At 41.4% G+C, this 22,154-nt stretch overlaps 1 long non-coding RNA gene across 3 annotated transcripts in view; it reads right to left on the minus strand.

Moving 5' to 3' along the window:
• LOC310827376 overlaps nt 1-22,154 on the minus strand; it is a 481,425-nt gene that overhangs the window by 78,858 nt on the left and 380,413 nt on the right. For all 3 annotated transcript variants that reach the window (XR_014556310.1, XR_014556311.1, XR_014556312.1), the window contains 2 exons: nt 20,703-20,844; nt 20,011-20,086 (listed from right to left, as the gene is read on the minus strand). This is a non-coding gene — a long non-coding RNA (uncharacterized lncRNA). The remainder of the gene's footprint in view (nt 1-20,010; nt 20,087-20,702; nt 20,845-22,154) is intronic.

Here is a 22,154-nt window from a genome sequence, read left to right on the forward strand (position 1 = left end):
ACTGCTAGGTTGGCAGGCGCTGGGACCGAGCAGCGGGAGCGCACCCCGCCGCAGGGATTCGAACCGCCGACCTTTCGATCAGCAAGTCCTAGGCGCTGAGGCTTTAACCCACAGTTTAATCTGTTAAACTAAGACATCAGAAGCACTGAATTAATTAGATCAGGTTAGCACTGGTGATGTGCATCAGACTGAACAGACACATTTAAAAAGAAAGAGGACATAAAAGTAGGTTTGTTGGATTCCTCCCTATAAATCAACAAATGCAATGGATGGGGAAAGCAAGATGCCTGTGTTTTACAGCAGGAAACCGTTTACTAAAAGAAGGAATAAGGTGAGGAAGCATCTGACACTGCTCTGGTCTGGTGCTCACTTCAGCTCTTCAATAAACACACAGGACGTTACTGGCTGTACGTCTGAATAAATAAAGTATACTATTCATTGTATTAAATTGTAGATTTCAACAGAAGTAGCTCATAAAGTTCACTTCAGCTCTTCTGCTGTGGGACCCTGTACTGGTGAATGAATGAACATTATCATCATCTGTTGGGTGTATACAAAACTGAGTAGTGGTCTTATTTCAGTTCTTAGTCAACAGGTGCCCACACAGCACAAAAAAATCCAAAGCAATACTAATTAGTACCCTTACTATTGTAAGAAAAAAAGAGCCCAAATTTTGAACTGGGATTAATTAATAAACTCTCCTTTTTATCTTCTGCATTGATAATGTGCAGTGTTCATTAGGACACTGATATGGCCATAGGAACTGCCGAGTAATGAAATTAGCTAACAAGGTAAGGCCAACATTTGAAGTGGCTAGCTAGAATTTCCGGAATTATTAAAAAATAGAGAAACCGTTTACAATACTGCATAAGAACAGTAGCAAGCCAGCATAGAGAATTTGATTCTCCAACCTTTTTACATGGATGAGTGCCTCAGTATAGGGAAATACAAAGAGGCACAGTCACTATTGTAGCTTTTATCATTCTTATCTGTGCCAAGTGTATCTTGACCACTAGAAGGTATACTAGGTAGTCCTATACAGCAATGCTATCTTGCCTACAGCAATGCTAAATGTAGTTAAAATGATCAGCACCTGACATTGCCCAGAAACTGAGAAAGGTCTGAAAATTCAAAGCAAATTTATCGGATGGCTCTGGTACTCCTCTCTGTTTACCGGTATAAACTCTTGATGCATTCCAATTCAAGTGATAGCTTAACTGGCTCAAGAGGACATGATAACCTGCTTTCAGACAAGTCTTTAAACATATGTCAACAGAGATCAGAGCTGCAAAGCAGAAAGCATGTGTGGGAGTGGATCACAGCAATGTTTAGCTTAAGAGCCCCTCACAGTGTGGTCTATCCTTCCAGTGTACAGCCCTAATCTGCAGATGCCAATGAGAATTTGCCAAGGAACTTCAAAAGAGTTGGCATTTCAGGCACAGGCAGACAGCATGACCTGCTGCAACACCCGACGTTTCCATCAGTGTGTGTGTGTTTTTTCACTTCCCTCTCTAAACTTAGTACAGGACACACATATCCTTGATGTAGAAATATACGGTAATAATTTCAGTTTTTCACCGATTCTTCTTTATTTTGTTGTTGCAATAATGACAATGCCTCTGTGAATGTACAGAGCATTTTCCCCTCAGCACTGTTATTTTATTCTTATTCATATAGTGTTATGACTGTGCCTGTGGCTTTATGGAATACAAACAAAAAGGGAGGTCTCTGCCCTGGGGTGTTTACAATCCAGAATTCGACATAGTAGAGGCAAGAGAGACAAGGGAGCAGCCATATGAGGGTTGTGGGAGAAATTCAAATCAGGTTGCATTTAAAGACAAATCTAACTAATTTCATTCCAAAAATGAAAGCTCCTTTCAGATTGATTATGCATAACTCCACACTGTAGTATTGATGAGACAGATTGGCAGTGGCTCTCCCAGTCCTACCTGGAGATGTCCCAGATTGATACTGGGACCTTTTGCATGCAAGGCAGATGATCTACCACAGACCTATGGCCATTCACACATGCTCAGTGACGTTAGTGGGTATATACCAAGATCACAATCACCACTTCCTTTTTCATTCATCTGGGCCATGTGCAGGGATGAAAAGTGGTGGACGACCTAATCAAGAGGACGGTTTTCCAATGCATATTAAGTAACCGCACCCAGGCTCAGATTTGAAGTCAGGCATAGGTCAGCAGTGAAACAATAAATCACCCGAGGCCAGTGAAGGAAAGAAACCACAGCTGTGGCCTAGTGGTCTCAGCTACTCTTTCCGGGAGTTTTTGCCCCAATAAAGCAGTTGCAAGGACTAAAGGTCCCCGCCTTCTCTCTGCTCTCTGAGGCTCCTCCCCTGATTCCTTCCCCAATAACCTAAGGTTTCGCCTTCTTGCCTCTCGTTTTTCTGCCCTCTTCATTTCTTTGCCTGTTTTGGGAGACAGGGAGAGGGGAGCTGGTTGCAGCAGGAAGGGAAGACTTCCTGTCCTCTTCTGCAGACTGCCTACACTCAGCCTTGGAGTCTGTACTGCTCTCTGCCATAGCCTCTTCCTGCTCACTAAACCCTGTTGCCTTGACTGCTCCCAACACCTCCTCCTCCCATTCTGCTCCTTCTCCCTCTTACTGCTCATCATTGTCCCACCACCAATCCCCTGAATCTGAGCCTGATTCCCCAGAGGTTTCCTAGGGGCTTTTCCGGCTAGTGTCTCCCACCACTCCTCTCCATCCAGCCAGTCCATTACATCCATGCTTGTGGGCAACAAGATCTAGATTGAAAGCAGCAGGTTGAGGGAAAGCATGAATGATCCAGACTGAGAAAAACCTACAAACAGGTTAGTGTGTACTCAGTCTTGCAATGCAATTGTATTCATGTCAATTCAGAAGTAAAACCTACTGGTGTTCAGTTGGGGTTAGTCCTGAACAGGTGTGTACAGGATCACAGTTTTACCGACTTATTGGTTATCACTGAAATTGATCACAGTCCCAGACATTCAAATAAAATAAACTTTAAACAGTCTTTCTGGCAATCTGAGTTGAGGAGCTCAGTGTACCATCTAGTTTCTTTTCCCGACCGGTTGTAGAAAAACGAAATTAAGACCAGGCAACCACTTTTTAAAAATTTGAGGCTGGAAAAGAACATGTACAAAACATAAAAGGCACACACTGGAGCATTTAGTGACAATGAAAAATATGGAAAATACTGCTTTTGAATTGGAGAGTCCTTTTCAGAACTGATTTACCAAGTCGCTTAAAGAGTATAAAGCTGGCAATCTGAGCTGCAAAATGATGATGACTGCTCTAATTACAGAAATAAAATAAAATTGCATGCCATAGTTTGTATATTTTTTGAACTCATTTAGGCATCTTATAATACGTGAGTCTGACATACTTGCAAATACATAAAACTCACTTATGGGAAGGATATTGCACCATTCTCTGTTGTTACTCTCATCACATTTCCCCCCTTAATCCTGTTCTTTGATATTTTTTTTAATCTGCTGAACACTAATTATTTAACCTTACCTCCTACCAACTTTCTTGCTTTATTTGGGGGTTTCTTAAGGGCTATAATGAGCTGTCCCTACACAAACAGGCCAAATTAGTGGATAATTACTGCTGGGCCTGTGAATGCTCTCACTCCCCTTTTCTTACAGTTTCACAACATTACCAGAATGGTCTGTCACCTCCCTACCAATTAGGCACAATTACTACTTTATAACATTAGTGGTGGCGGGCTTATTATGTTGGAGGATATGTTAAAGTATGGAGGAGGTATAAAGGTTGGGTGAGTGGGCAGTGAATTGAGGCCAGAGGAGGTCATTTTGGCACTGGGAACTTGTACGCTATATTCATTGTGCTATTATCCAGGATCACAGCTGCACCAACCTCGGCTGTGGTGAGCGACAAGCGAGTGAGAGCTCTTGAACATCAGCATTTCATTCTTAAGTAAGCAAAGCTGCTCTCAGATCTGCAGAGTTTAGCTTATTCAGGTGGCAGGGTTTGCACTTCAGATGGATTATTGTTCTTTAAAGATGTCTTTTGACAGACAGAGAAGGGGCCAATTTATCAAGGTGACGTATATCAAGAATGTCACAGAGAAAGGGAGGGAAGAATGGCCTGAAAGAGCAACACAACATTCCCTTCCAATCTATATACAAATGGGAGTTCAAGGCAAAATAAATCAGAGTAATGCTCTGAAGGTCTTTAAACCCTCCTTTGCTCTTTGTCCAATTAACATCTGCTCACTTTATCAAGGCAGAATGGGTAGGGAAAGGCTCTCAGACCTGTACAGTCCATTAGTTTTTAAATGGGGAAAGGATATTTCTAAAATCTTTAAGGCCGAGAGGAGATAGCACACCACTAGGCTACAGTTAGAAGTTTCCTCAAACAGAAGGCCTGCAGTACCTAAGCTACAGATTCTTCTGTTATCTGCTTGAAGAAATTCCATTTCACTCGTTCTCTAGTAGTGCTCCCCATCCCAGAGCCAAAGTTTCCCATGGCAACATTTCCATATTCTGACAAACACTGTATTGAGAGTGTTGGGCAAAAGAGAGATAGGGAAATTCAATTTGTATATAAGATCCATCATCACATTGGAATTTAGAATGGTTCGTATCTTCCTAACACCAAGTGATACTTGTGCCCACAGGTTATAGGGCACTTTATCTTTTCAAAACAGGTCCTGTGGTTATTCCATGTTCTGCTTTTGCAACAGCTCGAGGTGATTTTGCACACTTGTGTACAGAAGTGGAAGTATTTGTAAATAACTAAAAAATATTGAGAGTTGCCCGTTTTCCCCATCTTTAAACTGAGTACAGTGACAACAGCCACTCAATGCAATGTAGCTGCCTTTCCAAGCATGCTGTTGGACTATGGACTGCAACTCCCATCATCCCTGACCACTGACTGAGCATGCTGGGGCTGATGGGAGCTAGTAGTGCAAAACATCTGAAAATCTCCAGGTTGGGGAAGGCTGAAATTTAGCCTCAGAAATACACACACACACACTCCTTGGATTAAAACCCTGATCACATATTCACAGTGCAATCCTATATAGGTTGCTCAGAGGCAAGGCACACTGGATTCAATGGGACTTACTTCCACTAACAGCATCTTAAAAAGCAGAGCCATCACCTTGCCAACAAAGTCCGTATAGTTAAAGCTATGGTTTTCCCAGTAGTGATGTATGGAAGTGAGAGCTGGACCATAAAGAAGGCTGATTGCTGAAGAATTGATGCTTTTGAATTATGGTGCTGGAGGAGACTCTTGAGAGTCCCATGGACTGCAAGAAGATCAAACGTATCCATTCCGAAGGATATCAGCCCTGAGTGCTCACTGGAAGAACAGATCGTGAAGCTGAGGTTCCAATACTCTGGCCACCTCATGAGAAGAGAAGACTCCCTGGAAAAGATCCTGATGTTGGGAAAGATGGAGGGCACAAGGAGAATGGGACGACAGAGGACGAGATGGTTGGACAGTGTTCTCAAAGCTACGAACATGAGTTTGACCAAACTGTGGGAGGCAGTGGAAGACAGGAGTGCCTGGCGTGCTCTGGTCCATGGGGTCATGAAGAGTCGGACATGACTAAACAACAACAACACTTTCACTAAGTGGATATAGGGATTCAACCTCGCTGAACATTTGGGGGCAAGGCTGCATGCAAAGTCTCCCCTCTTGACCTCCACAAATTCTGGAAGAGAGCTACATGGGCCAGATCCTGATTTACCAGGGATCCCAACTGACAGAGCATTACCTGCATACAATGGTACACATGCCTGCTCTATGCAGACATTCAGTTGAACAGCTGGAGGTGAGGGGTGAATTCATGTTTACTGAATGTGTGATTTTCATATGAATACTGCTTGAATGCAAAGTGGTCCTCTAAGTGCCCATATTGCTGCAAACCACAGAACCGTTGATGACACACAAAGAAATCTGTGCATGGAAAGTTCTGTAGCTGAATGGATATTATTGAATCATGAAGAAAGATTTATTTCCGATCCAATGTGTGTTGGAATATCCCTTCTTCAGGAGCACGTTTTGATAGCAGTTCTCATCAAGTGCATAGGGGTTTGTGCATTTGATGAGAATTACTATTCAAAATGTGCCCCTGAAGAAGGATTATTCCAAAATGCACCAGCCCTGGAATAAATCTCTCTACCAACACCTGGAGTTTCTTCCTCTCTTTTTTCCTGTCAGTGGTGCCTTCCCAGATTTGTGGTCATTTTCCCTGTTTAATCATGTGCCACTTACACCAGTTTAGGGAAATGATAATTGTTTTTCTTATGGAAGGTGGAGCATGTGTGGTTGTATTAAATTTCAGGTGGACAGACAACACATTGTCTTGCGACTGCCTGGAATAGGGCTTTAGCGTGGCTGCACCTGCCATATGGAACACTCTTCCCTCTGAGATAAATAAGGCATGGACCAAATATCTTATGTTTTTGGCATATGCTAAAGTTGTTGCTCACACATTCTACTGCATCTTACTGATCCCTATGACATTTGAACTATATTTCAGGTTCTTGTGATGATATACAAAGCCCTGAACAACTTGGGTCCAAGTTAGCCTAAGGGCTGCCTGAGTTCCTACACCTGAGCTTTTTGGGAGGAGAGGAGCAAAATTGTTGAGCTTTTTGGGCCAAAACACTCTTTTAAAAAGTCACTTTTGAGCTATTTTAATGGGAAAATGGCACTGCTAACATAGGCTGCCATACATTCGAGTTTTACCAGACATTTTCCTGATTTCTGCCCAGACACTGCTGATGACTGAAGGTCGGCGGTTCAAATCCCCACAACGGGATGAGCTCTCGTTGCTCTGTCCCAGCTCCTGCCAACCTAGCAATTCGAAAGCATACCAGTGCAAGTAGATAAATAGGTACTGCTGCTGTGGGAAGGTAAGTGGCATTTTTGTGCGCTCTGGCTTCCATCATGGTGTTCTGTTGCACCAGAAGCGGTTCAGTCATGCTGGCCACATGACCCGGAAAGCTGTCTGTGGACAAACTCTAGCTCCCTCGGCCTGAAAGTGAGATGAGTGTTGAACCCCATATTCGCCTTTGACTGGACTTAACCATCCAGGGGTCCTTTACCTTAGCTTTATCTTTAATTTAATCCTTATGACTAGGAATAAATAAATTGGAGCCTCTTGCCACTTACTCACTCAGGCCATTTTAGGTGCCGGAAACAAATAGTGCAGTAGGTAACTGTTGATGCTGTTGTAGCAGAAGGCAGGCATCACTGGTGATGATCTACTCTTATGGGTTCAACATCCAATGCCAGAGCACAATACCGTAAGTTGTGATACTGAATCAGGGGAGCAGAATTCTGGTCAATTCTAAGATGCTCAAGCAGTACAGCAAGAGATAGGGAATAAAGGTGTATGCTTGGTTCAGATCAGCATTTGACTCAATATTCAAGTGAAATATAGTTTTTAGGAATACAGTATTATAAGACATTTATTTTTTGCTTCATGTCTTCAGTGCACTGAAGTCAGAGATAGCAAAAAATAACTTAAGTCATTTTGTTGAAGTTAGACCCAAAGGAACTGTATGATTATCCACTTTAAATTAAACCTGAGATCCTTTCCTGCAGCTTTTTTTAAAGAAGAAATTTGACAGGTTTCCTTACTCCATCCACAGACACAAGGGATAAGCACACACTCCCTACTCAAAAATAAAAATATGTAAAGTCCTCCTCACACAGGCATTCAGCTTCACATTAGGAGCTGGCAATTGCTCTAATGCAAATGCACGAGCTGTAATAAGCTTCCACTTCCCAAGATGTATTCGTATAATACAACTTTTATCGGGTTGAATAAACCTGCTTTACATTTCAGGCATCACAATTACAAACATCACTTTTTAAAAGAAATATTATAGAGATCACTTCTTACTAAGAAAAGTAATTCAAACAGGGAGTGCTCAGTGTTGCTTTAAGCTTCCATATTTTATGGCTGTGCAAGACCCTCCCTGCTTTGCCTCAGGGTCCTTTCTGGCACTTCAGATTTGGCCTCTTGTTGAGTTGGGATAATTTCAGAAGGGCCTCACCTCAGATCCTGAATATGAGGCTGTATTCAGAAAACCACTTGCTGACTTGCATTTGGAAGCCAAAACAGCCATAACTTTCTGGCTTCTTCAGATAAGCGCATGAAATCTGCACCTACATAGTTTTTGTTTGGTTTTGTTTTTTGAAAGAATGGGTTTCCCCTCCCCAAACAGCCATACCATTTTATTTTATTTTTGGTAAAATGACAATGCGAACATACCTAATAAAAACAAAAACAAAACAAAACACTCTAGCCCCTCACCAACAGAAGTTGGTGGCCATCCTGAATTTCGGAAGTAGCAGAATCAAGCCTGATGTTAACAAACACAATCCCTTAATTTCTTTAAGGCAACTAAAATAGCTGATATTTTTGGATGTGCCTCCATCACAATACAAACTAATTTCCCTGTTCAAGTAACTTCAGCACATGGCTGTCACATGGAAGATGGAGCAAGCTCATGTTTTCCTGCTCTGGAGACTAGGACCCAAACCAATGGCTTCAAGTTACACAAAAGGAGATTCAGACTAAACATCAGGAAGAACTTTCTGATGGTAAGAGCTGTTCAAATGTGGGATGGCCTCCCTTGGAATGTGGTGGACTCTCCTTCCTTGGAGGTTTTTAAACAGAGGTATGCTGACCATCTGTCATGCATGCTTTCATTGAGATTCCTGAAAGGGATTTGGACTAAATAGCCCTCAAGGTTCCTTCCAACTCTACAATTCTACGTTTCTATGATTCTGTGAAGAGTTATAGGAGACCCCCCTCCTTCCATTCAACCCAACCCAAGTGGGATTGACACTTTCCCAGAGTTTCACTTGAGCAATCAAAAAACCCTCAAATAATTTTTCGAATGTTGGATCTGAACGCTCTGCAGTGCTCCTGTAGCAGAATCAAGGTGGCTATGCTAGGATGGAGCTGATAGGAGTTAAACAACATCTGACAGCCACCACGTTGGCTACCCTTGTTCTAGAAAACAGTGAGTAAATAAAATACATGTGGCTCAAAGGGTCATTTTAGATTCTCACCACCCTTCTGGTGCCACCATTGCAGTAATTCAGAAGAGGATGAAAGAAGGAGGAGATAATTTTGCCCCTGGCTGGCTGCATTTATGTTTTGTCCAGAGCTGAAAAATTGGATAGTAAGAGAAAATGAATAATGGTGTGGGGATGGGGTGGAAATGAAGAGAAATTTGTTTTTCCCCCCTTTAAAAAAACACTATCTGAGGAATCAATCACTTCCACATTGTTTCCTAATCTTTTACTTATGGTTCACATCTTTTACAATATGGTTCACAGGGGGGAAAGGAAGGGAAAAACCTTTTGTATTAAAAATGTTTTCCATGGGCCGCCCTATTGTTTGCTGATAAGCCAGCCAAGTCAAAGATTTAATTCCATTGTCAAGAGTGTTATTCTGCTGATAGAACCAGGAATGTCCTCCCATACAAAACCCCTTTAATAACTTTTCCTGAAGGCATATGGCACCAGCACTGTTCTAGAAGTACACAAAGTACAATTTATCAAATATGCCATGAGTTTCAGAAGGAGTCCCACATTACGATCACATTAGAAAAATAGGTTAAGAACGTTTTTCTCCCTTTGCTGATCAGTCTTTCTGATCCAGTGTTTCTGTTTACTGCTCAATTTTGGTACTTTCCTCTGATATAATTAGATACAAAGCCCTTTGGGGGTCAAAGACCTTGTCTTTTTGTTCATGACATTCTGCTCCACATTCTGAACACCGATGGGGCTTATTAATAAGAAGAAACGATATGATGTGATTGGAGTCACTGGTTGCTATTTAGGCATTCAAGTGGTACAACTTCTCAGCACAGAATCATAAAATTGAAGAGTTGGAAGGGATCCCAAGGGCCATCTAGTCCAACCCTCTGCAATTCAGGAATCTCAACTAAAGCATCTGTGACAGATGGCCATCCAACCTCTGCTTAAAAATCTATAGGGAAGGAGAGTCCACACCCTCCCAAGGGAGTCCATTCCACCATTGATCAGCTCTTACTGACAGAAAGTTATTCCTGGTGTTTAGACAGAATCTCATTTTTTGTAATTTTAATCCATTGGTTTGGGCCCTACTTTCTGTAGCTCCATCTTCCATGTGACAAGCTGTAGGTACTTCAAGGTGGCTATCCTATCTCCATTCTCTCTTCTCTTTTCCAGACTAAACATACCCAACTCCCTCAACTGTAGCTTATGGGTTGGTTAGTTGGTTGGTTTATTACAATTATATTCCACCGTTCCTCCAAGGAGCTCAAGATTCTCTATTCTTCCCATTTTGTCCTCATCAGAAGACATCACCAAAGGTTTATCTAGTTCAGCATTCATGGTCAGATGGGAGGCCTCTCATAGTACTCTCCCTACTTTCAGTTCTGAACAACTGGTATCCAGAGACATATTGGCTTCAAGAGTGGAGACAGAACATAACCATTATGGCTAATAACAAATGGTAGCCCACTCCTCCATGATTTTGTCTAATCCTCTTTTAAAGCCATCCAAGTTGCTGACAATCACAACTTCTCCTGGAAGTGAATTCCATAGCTGAACTATGTGCTATGTGAGGAAGTATTTTCCTTTGTCTGCAGCTGGCAGCTTCCCCTCCTTGTGTTGGCTTCCCACACAATTTAAAAGTCTTATTATGCAGATGTCAGGTCCAGCTCTGTCCAGGCCTGGGGTTTCTGTGGAGGAGGAGCAGGACCCACAGAAGATTTCTGCCCTACCAATGACTCTGAGAATCCATTGGATCCAGGCATCCTAGGCCCTGGACCAGAAGCCTCAATACCAATTGCCTGGGTTCCTGGCTGGTTCTCAAAGTCCTTCATGTTACCCCCAGGGCCACTGGAATGGGCCAGGTAGGAGCTTCAGGGCTGCCAGCAAAGTGCTCAGCTACTTGGGAGGCAGGGGGAGACTGAAGAGGCACCTGCCTGGATCCAACACCTGTCTACCAGCTAGAAAGGGCTGGGGCCTCCAGCTCCTACATAAGCTCTTGGTCTGAGCTGCTTAACTGCTGAAACTCAAAGCAAAGCAACACCTCACTGAACCAGATAAATAGACAGCAGGCATCCAAAGCTTGGAGAGCTTAAAAACATAGGAAGCTGCCTTATTCCAAGTCAAGCCATCAGCCTATCAAGCTTATTATTGTCTACACTGACTGGCAGTGACTGTCCCAAGATTTCAGGCAGAACTCTTTCCAAGACACCCATGTCTGAATCAGGGACCTTCTGCATGCAGCTTATACTACTGAGCTACACACCCTCCCAAACACAACTTTGGCATGCTCTTCCTGCAGACATTCAATCTGCAATGCATGGAGGGCAGTGATGATGGACAAGAGGGCATGACCCAATGAGCATTTCCCTGTTCTCACTCTTATGTGATTTGGGGCAGACAGGTTGAATGGGGTTTTTGTGTTCATCATTTACTCCAAAACTCATTTTCTCCCAGAAGTTCATAAATATTTTTCCATTTGTGATTTAAGTCAATACATTTTTTTAAAAAAAAATATGATTGTACAAGCTCTACTTTAGTTATTACACATCTTAAAACCCTTCCTTGGAATTCAGGTTTATCATTAAGGTGGCTGGAATGTGGCTTAAAATGTTCCCTCTTCCACATCATTATTCATTGTTACAGTTTTTTTCAGGTCTGCTTTAAATTCTGCCCCATCTCTGCTCCATTTCCAACAATCCCTTCTAAGTAGAGCCACTTATCCAATAATAATCAAATCCAAGACAAATGCACCAACCTAGGATGTTCAAGAGGGTGTAAATTTAGGCAAAACAAACTTGGCTATATTTAGAAAAAACAGATGGGTACCCCATTGTATGCAACATATGATGCCGTAGCAAACAATTCTCAGATAATGCCAGCAACATGGTGATTTCATTGTACGAAATGAACTCCATATTTACTTATCATTGTGTGTCTTGCTTAATTCAATATCACCAAAAAAGAAGAAGAAAACAGAAAAACCCTCAGTTGATGCCTTGCTAGATCTGGCATTCAACACTTCCTTGCAATCATGAATTTACTAAAGCACATATGTTTTCACACATATCTCCAACAGCAGAGCCAACCCTTTTAGTAATTACCGGACATTTTTGTCACTGGTTGTGCTGGGCAATGTAAAATGCAATTTGGAAGTCTTTCACATACCCAGAACATTATCAGCATTTTTTTTTTTTGTGCCCTTCGTACTTCTTTCTGATCCCAGCTTCCCAAAAGGATATTTACAACCCCCTGCTGCTGTAGTCAGGGCCTCACACTCTTAGGGACAAACTAAACTCAATACCATTCTATAGTTGTTGTGTTTAAAATGGAGACAGAAGGCAGGAGGACTTGACTCTGCATAAGACCTAGATGGGGGAGTGAGAGGGATTAAACCCTTCAATTTGCATCAGGAGCAGGGGTGGAGTGGGGCACACCCAGGACTGCAAAACACAACCCATTTAGGTACATGGAACATCCACATAATAAATGCACTATATAGTTAAGTGTGCTAGCATTTAACGATAGGCAAATCTGCTTTATGGGAATGCAAAAGAAATACCTTACAACATTAGGTAACTGGAAATCACTGTAGTTTCAGTAAACATTATTTAGAATTACTAAAAATAAGGAGAGGAGGAGGAGGAGGAGGAACAAGTGCTTTTCTTTCCCTGTGGGATATCTGACAACTTCACAATACAGTGGTACCTCGGGTTAAGTACTTAATTCGTTCCGGGGGTCCATTCTTAACCTGAAACTGTTCTTAACCTGAAGCACCACTTTAGCTAATGGGGCCTCCTGCTGCTGCTGCGCCGCCAGAGCATGATTTCTGTTCTCATCCTGAAGCAAAGTTCTTAACCCAGGGTACTATTTCTGGGTTAGTGGAGTCTGTAACCTGAAGTGTATGTAACCCGAGGTACCACTGTACTAAAGGTATACTCATCCAATGCAACTCATATGAAGATACAATTCAGCATTTTTAAGGTAACGCAGGACGGCCCACCCATGAGTCAAAATGAGATGACCACCTCAGGTGACAGGATCCACAAGGACAGCAGGTCTGGCCTTCAAGGAATGCATTGGCCACTGCCACTGCCATGTGTTCCTTGGAGATTGAATCTCCATCCTCCTCAACAGCGCCCCCAATTTCGCCTCCATAAGAGATGCTGCTGGTCTTTTCCCACCCCTAGGGAGGAAATGGTGGAAGTTGACCTCTGATGGGTCTTCTGGGCTCTGCACCCAGCAGGACTGATTCAGAGTGAGCCCCTTTTCCCTTTCAATTTCCACTTCAACCGTTAGGTGAGGTTAATTTGATCTCCCCCTTGTTCCTAATGTAGCTCTTCACTCTCCTCTTCCTCCCTGGCCAGTGGGCCAGGTGTGTGTGAAGAAGTCATTTTGTGGTGGTTCACCTCAGGTGCCAAAATGTCTTGGGCCAGCCCTGAGGTAATGCATATTTGTGGAAATAAATATTCTAGGCCTTTGGTATTAATCCAGAGTGAAATGAAACCAGGGATGGAATTTAACTCAAAAAAGTAGGCTTTGTTTCCTAAAAATGATGAGACTCCACAGTCAATCTTCCAGAATCCAGACTAGTACAGTGAACAGGCTGGGAGACTGTCATCTAGACTTACATTGTGACAAAGCTTCCCTGAAGCCCCATAGAACTTTTCTTCAGTGCATAGAACTACTGACTAATTCAACTAGATGATCCAAACTGCTTTTGAGGGGGATCATGGTGACTGTGCCATAGACTGCATTAGCATGGAGTTGCAGATACGTAAAAGCGAGTCTGGTGATCACAATGCAATAAGACGTGCTGTTGCAAGCATGTGAATCTCCACTGAGAAACTATTGTCATGTCTGTGGGGACAGAATTTATATTATGTTTCCTATGCAAATGCTGTACATCTGCATGGAAGATGCAACACTTGCACACAGGTTTTGACTGTGTGTATCAGCTCTGGTAAATTTGTTTTGAAATCAAAGGATTATGAACTGGATTCTTTGTCATCTCCCTTCTGTCTGGTTACTTTAATAATAGAGACCATTAGCACTGATGAGGTGTTGCTGTTATGTAATTAGCTGGAAGTGGAATTAAAATGGAAGTTCCACAAAATGCTTAATGTGCTAGCTAGTCCCTCCTCCCCTTTCTTTCTCTAACAGGGAATTAAAAAGCATCAACCGCATCTGGAAATATTTCCTTTAGGGGAACAGTTTTCATTTGGACATTTAGGGTAGTGACAGATTCATTCATAGTTTTAATTTGATCATACTGTTCACCCCTACAATTAGCCTCTGACTTGAAATTCTCAATTGTCAGTGATGTAAACTCACCCCTTGAACTTTCTGAGAAGTTCATTGGTTCATAAAAGCAACAAGTGCTGGTATCAAATTGTAGGCTATAGTTAAGAAGTCTGAACAGCTAAATAACCAATTCTGTGACTGGAAAAAACAAAAACTGTGCAGATAATATGATCAGTTTTTCATGATCTGCAAATGTTTGTTTCTGATCACATAATTAGGCATGTAGACACTCAGACCAAGGAGCCAATGAAATTTCCAATATGTTCAAAGAATGACTTCAGTTGTCAATGATGCAAAGAGACAGCTGATGCCATAGACTATGGCTGCAAACACACATTTTATTATAGATCCCATGGAGCTTGAGTACTTGCTTTTTCTATGCACAATCTAGATTTGTTGCATTTTTTGGGGGGAGGGGAGGTTCTTGAGAAACTGATTTCATTCTGAAAATAAAATCTCATTACAGATGCATTCTGCAACACCCTGTGGTGTGTCCGTTTGAATATAGATGACAACAGAAGCTCCCAGCAATGGCAGGGTCCAGTGTATCTGCATGCACCCAATTGTGTTGTGGGTGGGCATTTACTAAGGACTCAGCTACATGAGTAAAGAAAAATTGTCGTAAATACATTATAACACTGTGACACCAGATGGTACTGTGACGTTCCGTCTTTCGGCAACATGATTTCTCATTATGAGGTTTACAACGCTTTTTCCTGAAACGTTTTTTTGATGTGTCTAGATCCAGCCTAAGATCGCAATCAACACTTCCTTGTTCATTCACCATAGGCACATGCACAGAGGAAAATACACGGATAACCTATTCAAGTGGAAGCTTTTCAAATGCATATCAATGCATACCTTATGGATGGCAGGATCTAGAATCAATCTAGATTGAAAGCACCATGTTGAACAAGGTTCACACAGAAGCATAATATTGTTTAGTTTAACTCGCCTGTGGAAACAACTCAGAGGCTATTAAAGAAGAAAGGATAATAACAAGAAGATTGAAAGATGGGACTGGTGAACACTAAAAGCATCAGAAATATGAGATGATCGGACCCCACTGAACTTGAAGCATGGGAACCCCCAACCAAAAAATTATAATTTGGCAAAACATTTGGACTTTATGATATGTATTTGTATAATTTGGAATAATTAATGTGATTTGATTGGATTGTTAAAATGGAAAACTTAATAAAAAATTTTATATATAAAAAAGAAAGCACCATGTTGAAGATGACCATGAAAGTTTCTGGACTCAGAAAAGGGGCATACAAATGGGTTAGTTTTCGATCCAGCTACAACACATTTAGCATCCATTTTGATTTAACTTTGGGAGCTTCTGGCTGCCAGATGGTGCTGTGGGGCAAATGTTATCACTGGCAGGTGGCCCTGCCTCTGTGTCACGGTACCAATTCATGCCTAAGACCTATTTTGCTCCTAGTTTTTTGCTCTCATATCATAAACTCACAAAGAACACTTTCCCCAAGAGTATTCTTTCTGCAGAGAGCTGAACATATGCCTTAAGAACAGCTTCTTTTCCATCAATCCTGATGTTGATGGGCCATCACACACTAACGTCCAAACATGAGATATGCATTCGGCTTTTTATATATATAAAAAATAAGCCTTCTGAATTTCTCATTGAAAGTGTTGGCAGTCAGCCCATCATTTGAAAGTGAAGAAAACATCTTGATTTAACATCTGAGCAGGGATTTTTTTTTAAAAAAATTCATTCTTTCATTCGTTCTTTTTAATCTGTAAACAATTGGACCATATGTACTGTGACGGAAACATGAAGGCTTGTGACAGAATACTATTTAAGGAACCTAGTGCTTAATTGCTTCTCTTGATTAGCTGAAAAGGAATCTACATGCCCAGTTCCGAAGCTCTGATGAAAATATATAGACTTGTTAAAAAATGGTTCTTCAATGGAAAATTCAGGTGGGAGCAAAATGTGTGCGTGTGTGTGCTGCAATGTTCGGTCAAGTAGTTGGTTAAATACATTGATTTAAAACATTTTAATTAATTAAAAAGGAAGCTCTGACTAATCAGTCAGCAGAGTTTTTATTAGTTATAATACAAGTGCTTATGAAAATTGCAGACGCAATTGTAAGCACTCTATTAATAGACATGCCTTTGTATGTTAAAGAGAGACAGAAAGCTTTTTTTACCATGGTACCTGCTGTAACACATGCATTTCTCCAGGGCAACAAAGTAGGCTTTTTTTGCTTTAGAACTATTGTTATTCTCCAATGCAAATTTATGCAGATTTATATCAATTGGTTTATCTATTCATTAAAACTCATTGGTTTAAGTGACTAATGCTACAATCCTCTACACCAGGAATGGGATTTTTCCTTCCTTTTGCAAGCTTTTTGTACCTACAAGTTTCAGATCATCAGATTATTTATCTATTTAATTAATTAGTTAATTCATTACTATACCGCCCTATACCTGAAGGTCTCAGGGCGGTTCACATAAAATATCGAATACATAAAATCAAAACAAAACCAACAACCCAATAAAAGAAACCCCCCCCCAAAGAGCCAGCATTTTTTTAAAAAAGGGTATAGGATGTAGATAAAGTCAGGCAAAGGCTGATGTCATTGTGATGTCAAGCGACTGCCAGGGCTTTGCACCTTACAAGATACTTCAAAGTCCAGACTTAAGGACTTCAACACACAGCCAAACTGAGCAGGACTTAACTTCGCAGAGAATCAATCCTGCTCATAGAATCATAGAATTGTAGAGTAGAAAGGGACTCCAAGCTTCATCTAGTCCAACCCCCTGCAATGAAGGAATCACAGTTAAAGAATCTCTGACCGATGGCCATCCAACCTCTGTTTAAAAACTCCATCACCTTCCACTCTTTCACTGTTGAATAGCTCTTCCTGCCAGAAAGTTCTTCAAAACCTCATTTCTTGTCATTTGAGTCTATTGGTTTAGGTCCTCCCCTCTGAAGCAGTAGGAAACATCTGGTTCCACCATCCATCTGACAGCCCTTCAGATGTGGGACTGCCCTTGTATCTGGACCAGAAGCTGCAACTGATGCAGGATGCGGTGGCCAGAGTGCTCACAGGAGCAGGTTAGTGGCAGCATGTTACTCCTTTGCTGAGAAAACTGCACTGGTTGCTGATTTGCTGCTGGGACAGATTCTAGGTTATTAAGTTGACTCAACAAAGCCCTATGCATCTTGGGTCCAGACTACACTGAAGACTGCCTTATTTCTTCTGCTCCACAGTGATCCCTGAGATCTTCTATTGGGGTATTTATGGTGCCCCACCCACGCTGCACAGTTTTGATTGGCTTCTTCCAGGGTCTGAGCTTTCTTTATGGCAGGGTCTGCTATGTGAAACTCATTGTTAACTCATTGTTAATAGAAATCTGCCAGACGTCACCCCTGCTCTCTTTTAGACATCTTCTAAAAAATGTATAGTTCAGACATGCCTTAGGAATTAGACTTTTTTTTACCAACCAGTTTTTATTGACATCTAACTGCTGCTTTTATCAATGTTATTACTGTTGATTTGCATTTTTATGTTGTACATTGCCTTACTATATTTCCCATGGAAGTGTGGTTTGTAAATATTTATGAATAAATGTGTGACCCAAGTTGTTGTAGTGTGGCATATATGGGAGTGCATTTTAGCTTGACCTATGGCACTTGGTCCATAACCAGAATGAACTTCAGGCTTCTTAAGTCCCAGAGCTTAAAGTGCAACTTCTTTTTTTACTAAACTAGGTTCTAGATTATAAATGTGGTCAAACTGATGAAAGGTGGGCATCTGGCATTAGGAAGAAATGTGATAGATAGATGATAGATAGATAGATAGATAGATAGATAGATAGATAGATGATAGATATAGATAGATAGATGATAGATAGATACAGATTTAGAGATATAGAGATACACACACACACACACACACACACACACACACAGTGCTTTTTTCTAAAAAAATGTTTAAGGGTACTCTCATTTTGACTCAAAGAAAATCTTCATTTTATAGTTCAAATTGGGGGAAAATGAATACAGTAACTAGACAAAAGTACAAAAATGTGAATATATGTGTGTGTTTCACGTATTATGGGGTTTCTAGAAACAGTAAAGATCACCTATCTTAATAATAATAATAATAATAATAATAATAATAATAATAATAAATTGATATTATTTGTTGTACTTGATTCTACTGAAGCAAACCTGTTCCTAGATGAAATGTGTGCACATTTCCCCACAACTTCCATGGGATATCTCTGACAGCAAGGGATAGTACACTTTGGACCCATCAACAGAGGACGGTGGAGGGGTCTCCCTTTTGCTTCTCCTGAACCTGAATTCCTTGATTGAAGACCAAGTTCACATTTTTCTCTTTGTTGAATAAATCTTACAATTCCATTATTTAATACTGCCGATGCTTTCACACACTCAATACATCCACTGCTGAGCCATCACTAAGGCCAAAATATAGATTGACCTGGTTCACAAGGAGTGCTAAACCAAACCATGACTTAACATGCATGTGGAAGCCTGGTGGTTCTGAGGAAGAGATCATGGCTGCTGCACTCTTTCTCTGGTCCACCTGCTGCTGTGCTACCCAAGACTAAGCCATGGGTTGGCTTCACAGGTGGATTTGCTCTTGGTGTGCTGCTCATTGTTTGTATCAAAGGGACAAATCATGAACCCAGATTCAGCAGACATGTTAGCCAAATCATGGCTTAAGCCCTGAGCAACACAGTTTAACCCCAGGTAAGATGGCAGCAGCTGGAGTGCTACTTCCACAGTTTTCGGTCCAGGAACCCATACACTTGTGCATACAATACAAACCATGGTTTGTGTTCATGTTATGTGCAAACTTTGCCCCTGTCTCATCGCCAACTATTTAGCATACAGTTGTTCTTCAAAATGGTGATAGGTAAAAGGTAAAGGTACCCCTGCCCTTACGGGCCAGTCCTGTCCGACTCTAGGGTTAGGTGATCATCTCGCTCTAGAGGCTGTGAGCCGGCGCCGTCCGAAGACACTTCCGGGTCACGTGGCCAGCGTGACGAAGCTGCAGCTGGCAAGCCAGCACCAGCGCAGCACACAGAAATGCCGTTTACCTTCCTGCTATAAAGCGGTACCTATTTATCTACTTGCACTTAAGAGTGCTTTCGAACTGCTAGGTGGGCAGGAGCTGGGACCGAATGACGGGAGCTCACCCCGCCGCGGGGATTCGAACCGCTGAGCATGCGATTGGCAAGTCCTAGGCGCTGAGGTTTTACCCACAGCGCCACCCGCATCCCCAAAATGGTGATAGATTTGTGCAATTGTCCCAAATTCTCAGTTGTCCTCGTTCATCCCCCATGCTTCCTCTTGGGTACCAATACCACCCAACACAGCTATTCTAGCGTATATGCCGAAAGGCATATAATATCCAGTATCTGAAGACATTGTTAGCTAATAACTCAAGCAAACTGAATTCTTGTCATTCGGGGATGGGGAAATACAAAATTGTGAAAGACTTCGGAACATTATTACACAATATCTATTTAGAGTTCCACTTACATAACATATGAGTTGATATACAAATAAACATGTGCCTGCCTTAAGGATAAAGATATTTTCATGCATGACTAAAATATGAAGACTGATAAATAATTTTAATACTTCTGAACTTACTGTTTGGAGTGCCATACAGAAATGCGAAAATAAAATGCATTTATCTCTTTGTCTCTTCCACTTTCTTGCAATTAATCTGTTAGATACGGGTGAAAACAGGACAGTATTCACATTATTATTTCCATTTAACAAAACTGTAACTTATCTCTCTAATATACAACCTTTTACCAACGCAAGGAAAAATAACCATCTTTGATGCACGAACATTAGCATTCTTAATTGATCACTGCTGAGCAAACACCACTTTTGGAAATAGCTTTTTAAAAACAACAATATTTTTAACAACATGTTAATGGCATCAGTATCAGTTCTTGTGAGCTTCTGAAAGGAGAGAGATCATTATTTTTCTCACCTCTAGTTTTGCAGTCCCCAACCCCCACTGATAAGATAATTTTGAACATCGAATCTTAACTCTGAAATTAGCTACATGTTTAGCCTCAACTGATTGACAGTACTCATTAACATGAATGTAAAGCTTTAATATTTAAAATCTGCATTTTATTAATATTTCATAGGGGGTCATAGGTAATGTCCATGTGTGAGAGATAGAAATGGAAGGAGGAGATAGCAGAGGAATCCAATTCAATTACTTCTCCCCCTAATTGCAAATGACTTCAAAGATTGAGGTACTCTCCCTCCTCCATGACCTTAGTGCATACGCTAGACTTCATTAGGAAACACTTTTTTTGTACCTGTCAGTAATCTCATTCTAATGTGGGTGGTCAGGTTGGGAACAGGATCATTGCAGAATTCATTGAGGTTGGGAATTGCCTCGGAGGCAAGGTCCAGGTGACATAGCTCAAGTTGGTGGCAAGGTCAAATCTTAGTGCTGGGCTGAGAAAAGAAGGTAAAGTATTATTTGTCATTTTTGTAGATTGTGTTCATGGCACAATATGAATAATCTATACAGTGGTACCTCGGGTTACATACGCTTCAGGTTACATACGCTTCAGGTTACAAACTAACCCAGAAATAGTACCTCAGGTTAAGAACTTTGCCTCAGGATGAGAACAGAAATTGTGCTCCAGCGGCGCAGTGGCAGCGGGAGGCCCCATTAGCTAAAGTGGTGCTTCAGGTTAAGAACAGTTTCAGGTTAAGAATGGACCTCCGGAATGAATTAAGTTCTTAACCTGAGGTACCACTGTAATCCCTAAGATCTTGCATGGAAACTCAACATCACCCTCTGAGCCAAGGTGGAAAAGATATTTATTTGAGGAAAGGGGAAGGAGATAGGGGTGCTGTTGTCCTTTTGAGGGTGTCCAAAGGACCCCCATCCCACTGTTGGTACAAGCTGCATTGGTAAATCAAGGTATCTAGAGGCTGGCTCCATCTGCACTATACATTTAAAGCAGTATCATACCACTTTAAACAGTTATGACTTCCCCCAAGAATCCTGGGAACCGTAGTTTGTTAAGGGTGCCAAGAGTTGTTAGGAGACTTCTGTTTCCCTCACAGAGCTACACTTCTTAACCAGGGCCGGATTTAGGTTTGATGAAGCCCTAAGCTACTGAAGGTAATGGGGCCCTTTATATGTCCAGCTGTCCTTTGTCAAGAACAAATTGTCACCGTTTTTTGTGTCGAATATATGCTATGGGTAATTTATGGACCTAATAGGTATCTAAAGCCATTTGCCGCTGTTGCTGTATGTAGGTTTTATTTTATTTGTTTTTTATCTTACATTTTGGAAATGTACATCCAGTTTTTTTCCTTAAATTTTTAGGGGGGCTCCCAAGAGAGTGGGGCCCTAAGCTATAACTGTTTTAGCTTATATTAAAATCTGGCCCTGGGTTTCACCAGGAATCCCTTTTCTGGGAATTTAAGCTCTGCGAAGGGAATGGGGCCTCCTAAAAACTCTCAACACCCTTAACAAACTACACCTCTCAACATTTTGGATCCTGTACTATCAGTTTACTGATACACTTCACATATTACTAGCCTTTTAATACAATCTGTTCTCTAGTTAAATACTCTCTATATATTTGAAATGGCTGCCTAGTAAGAGAACACCCTTGGGAAATGGAGTAAAGGCTCTCCTTGGACCTAGTCAATAACACAAGTACTTTCCCTCTCTTGTTAGCAGCTTCTCTCCTGAGATTCCCTTTTAAAATGCACCTTGGGAATAGCAGAGACAAGTGACCTCAGTA

This window comes from Podarcis gaigeae (genome assembly GCF_964106915.1).
Source record: "Podarcis gaigeae genome assembly, chromosome: 11".
Lineage (NCBI taxonomy): Eukaryota > Metazoa > Chordata > Lepidosauria > Squamata > Lacertidae > Podarcis > Podarcis gaigeae.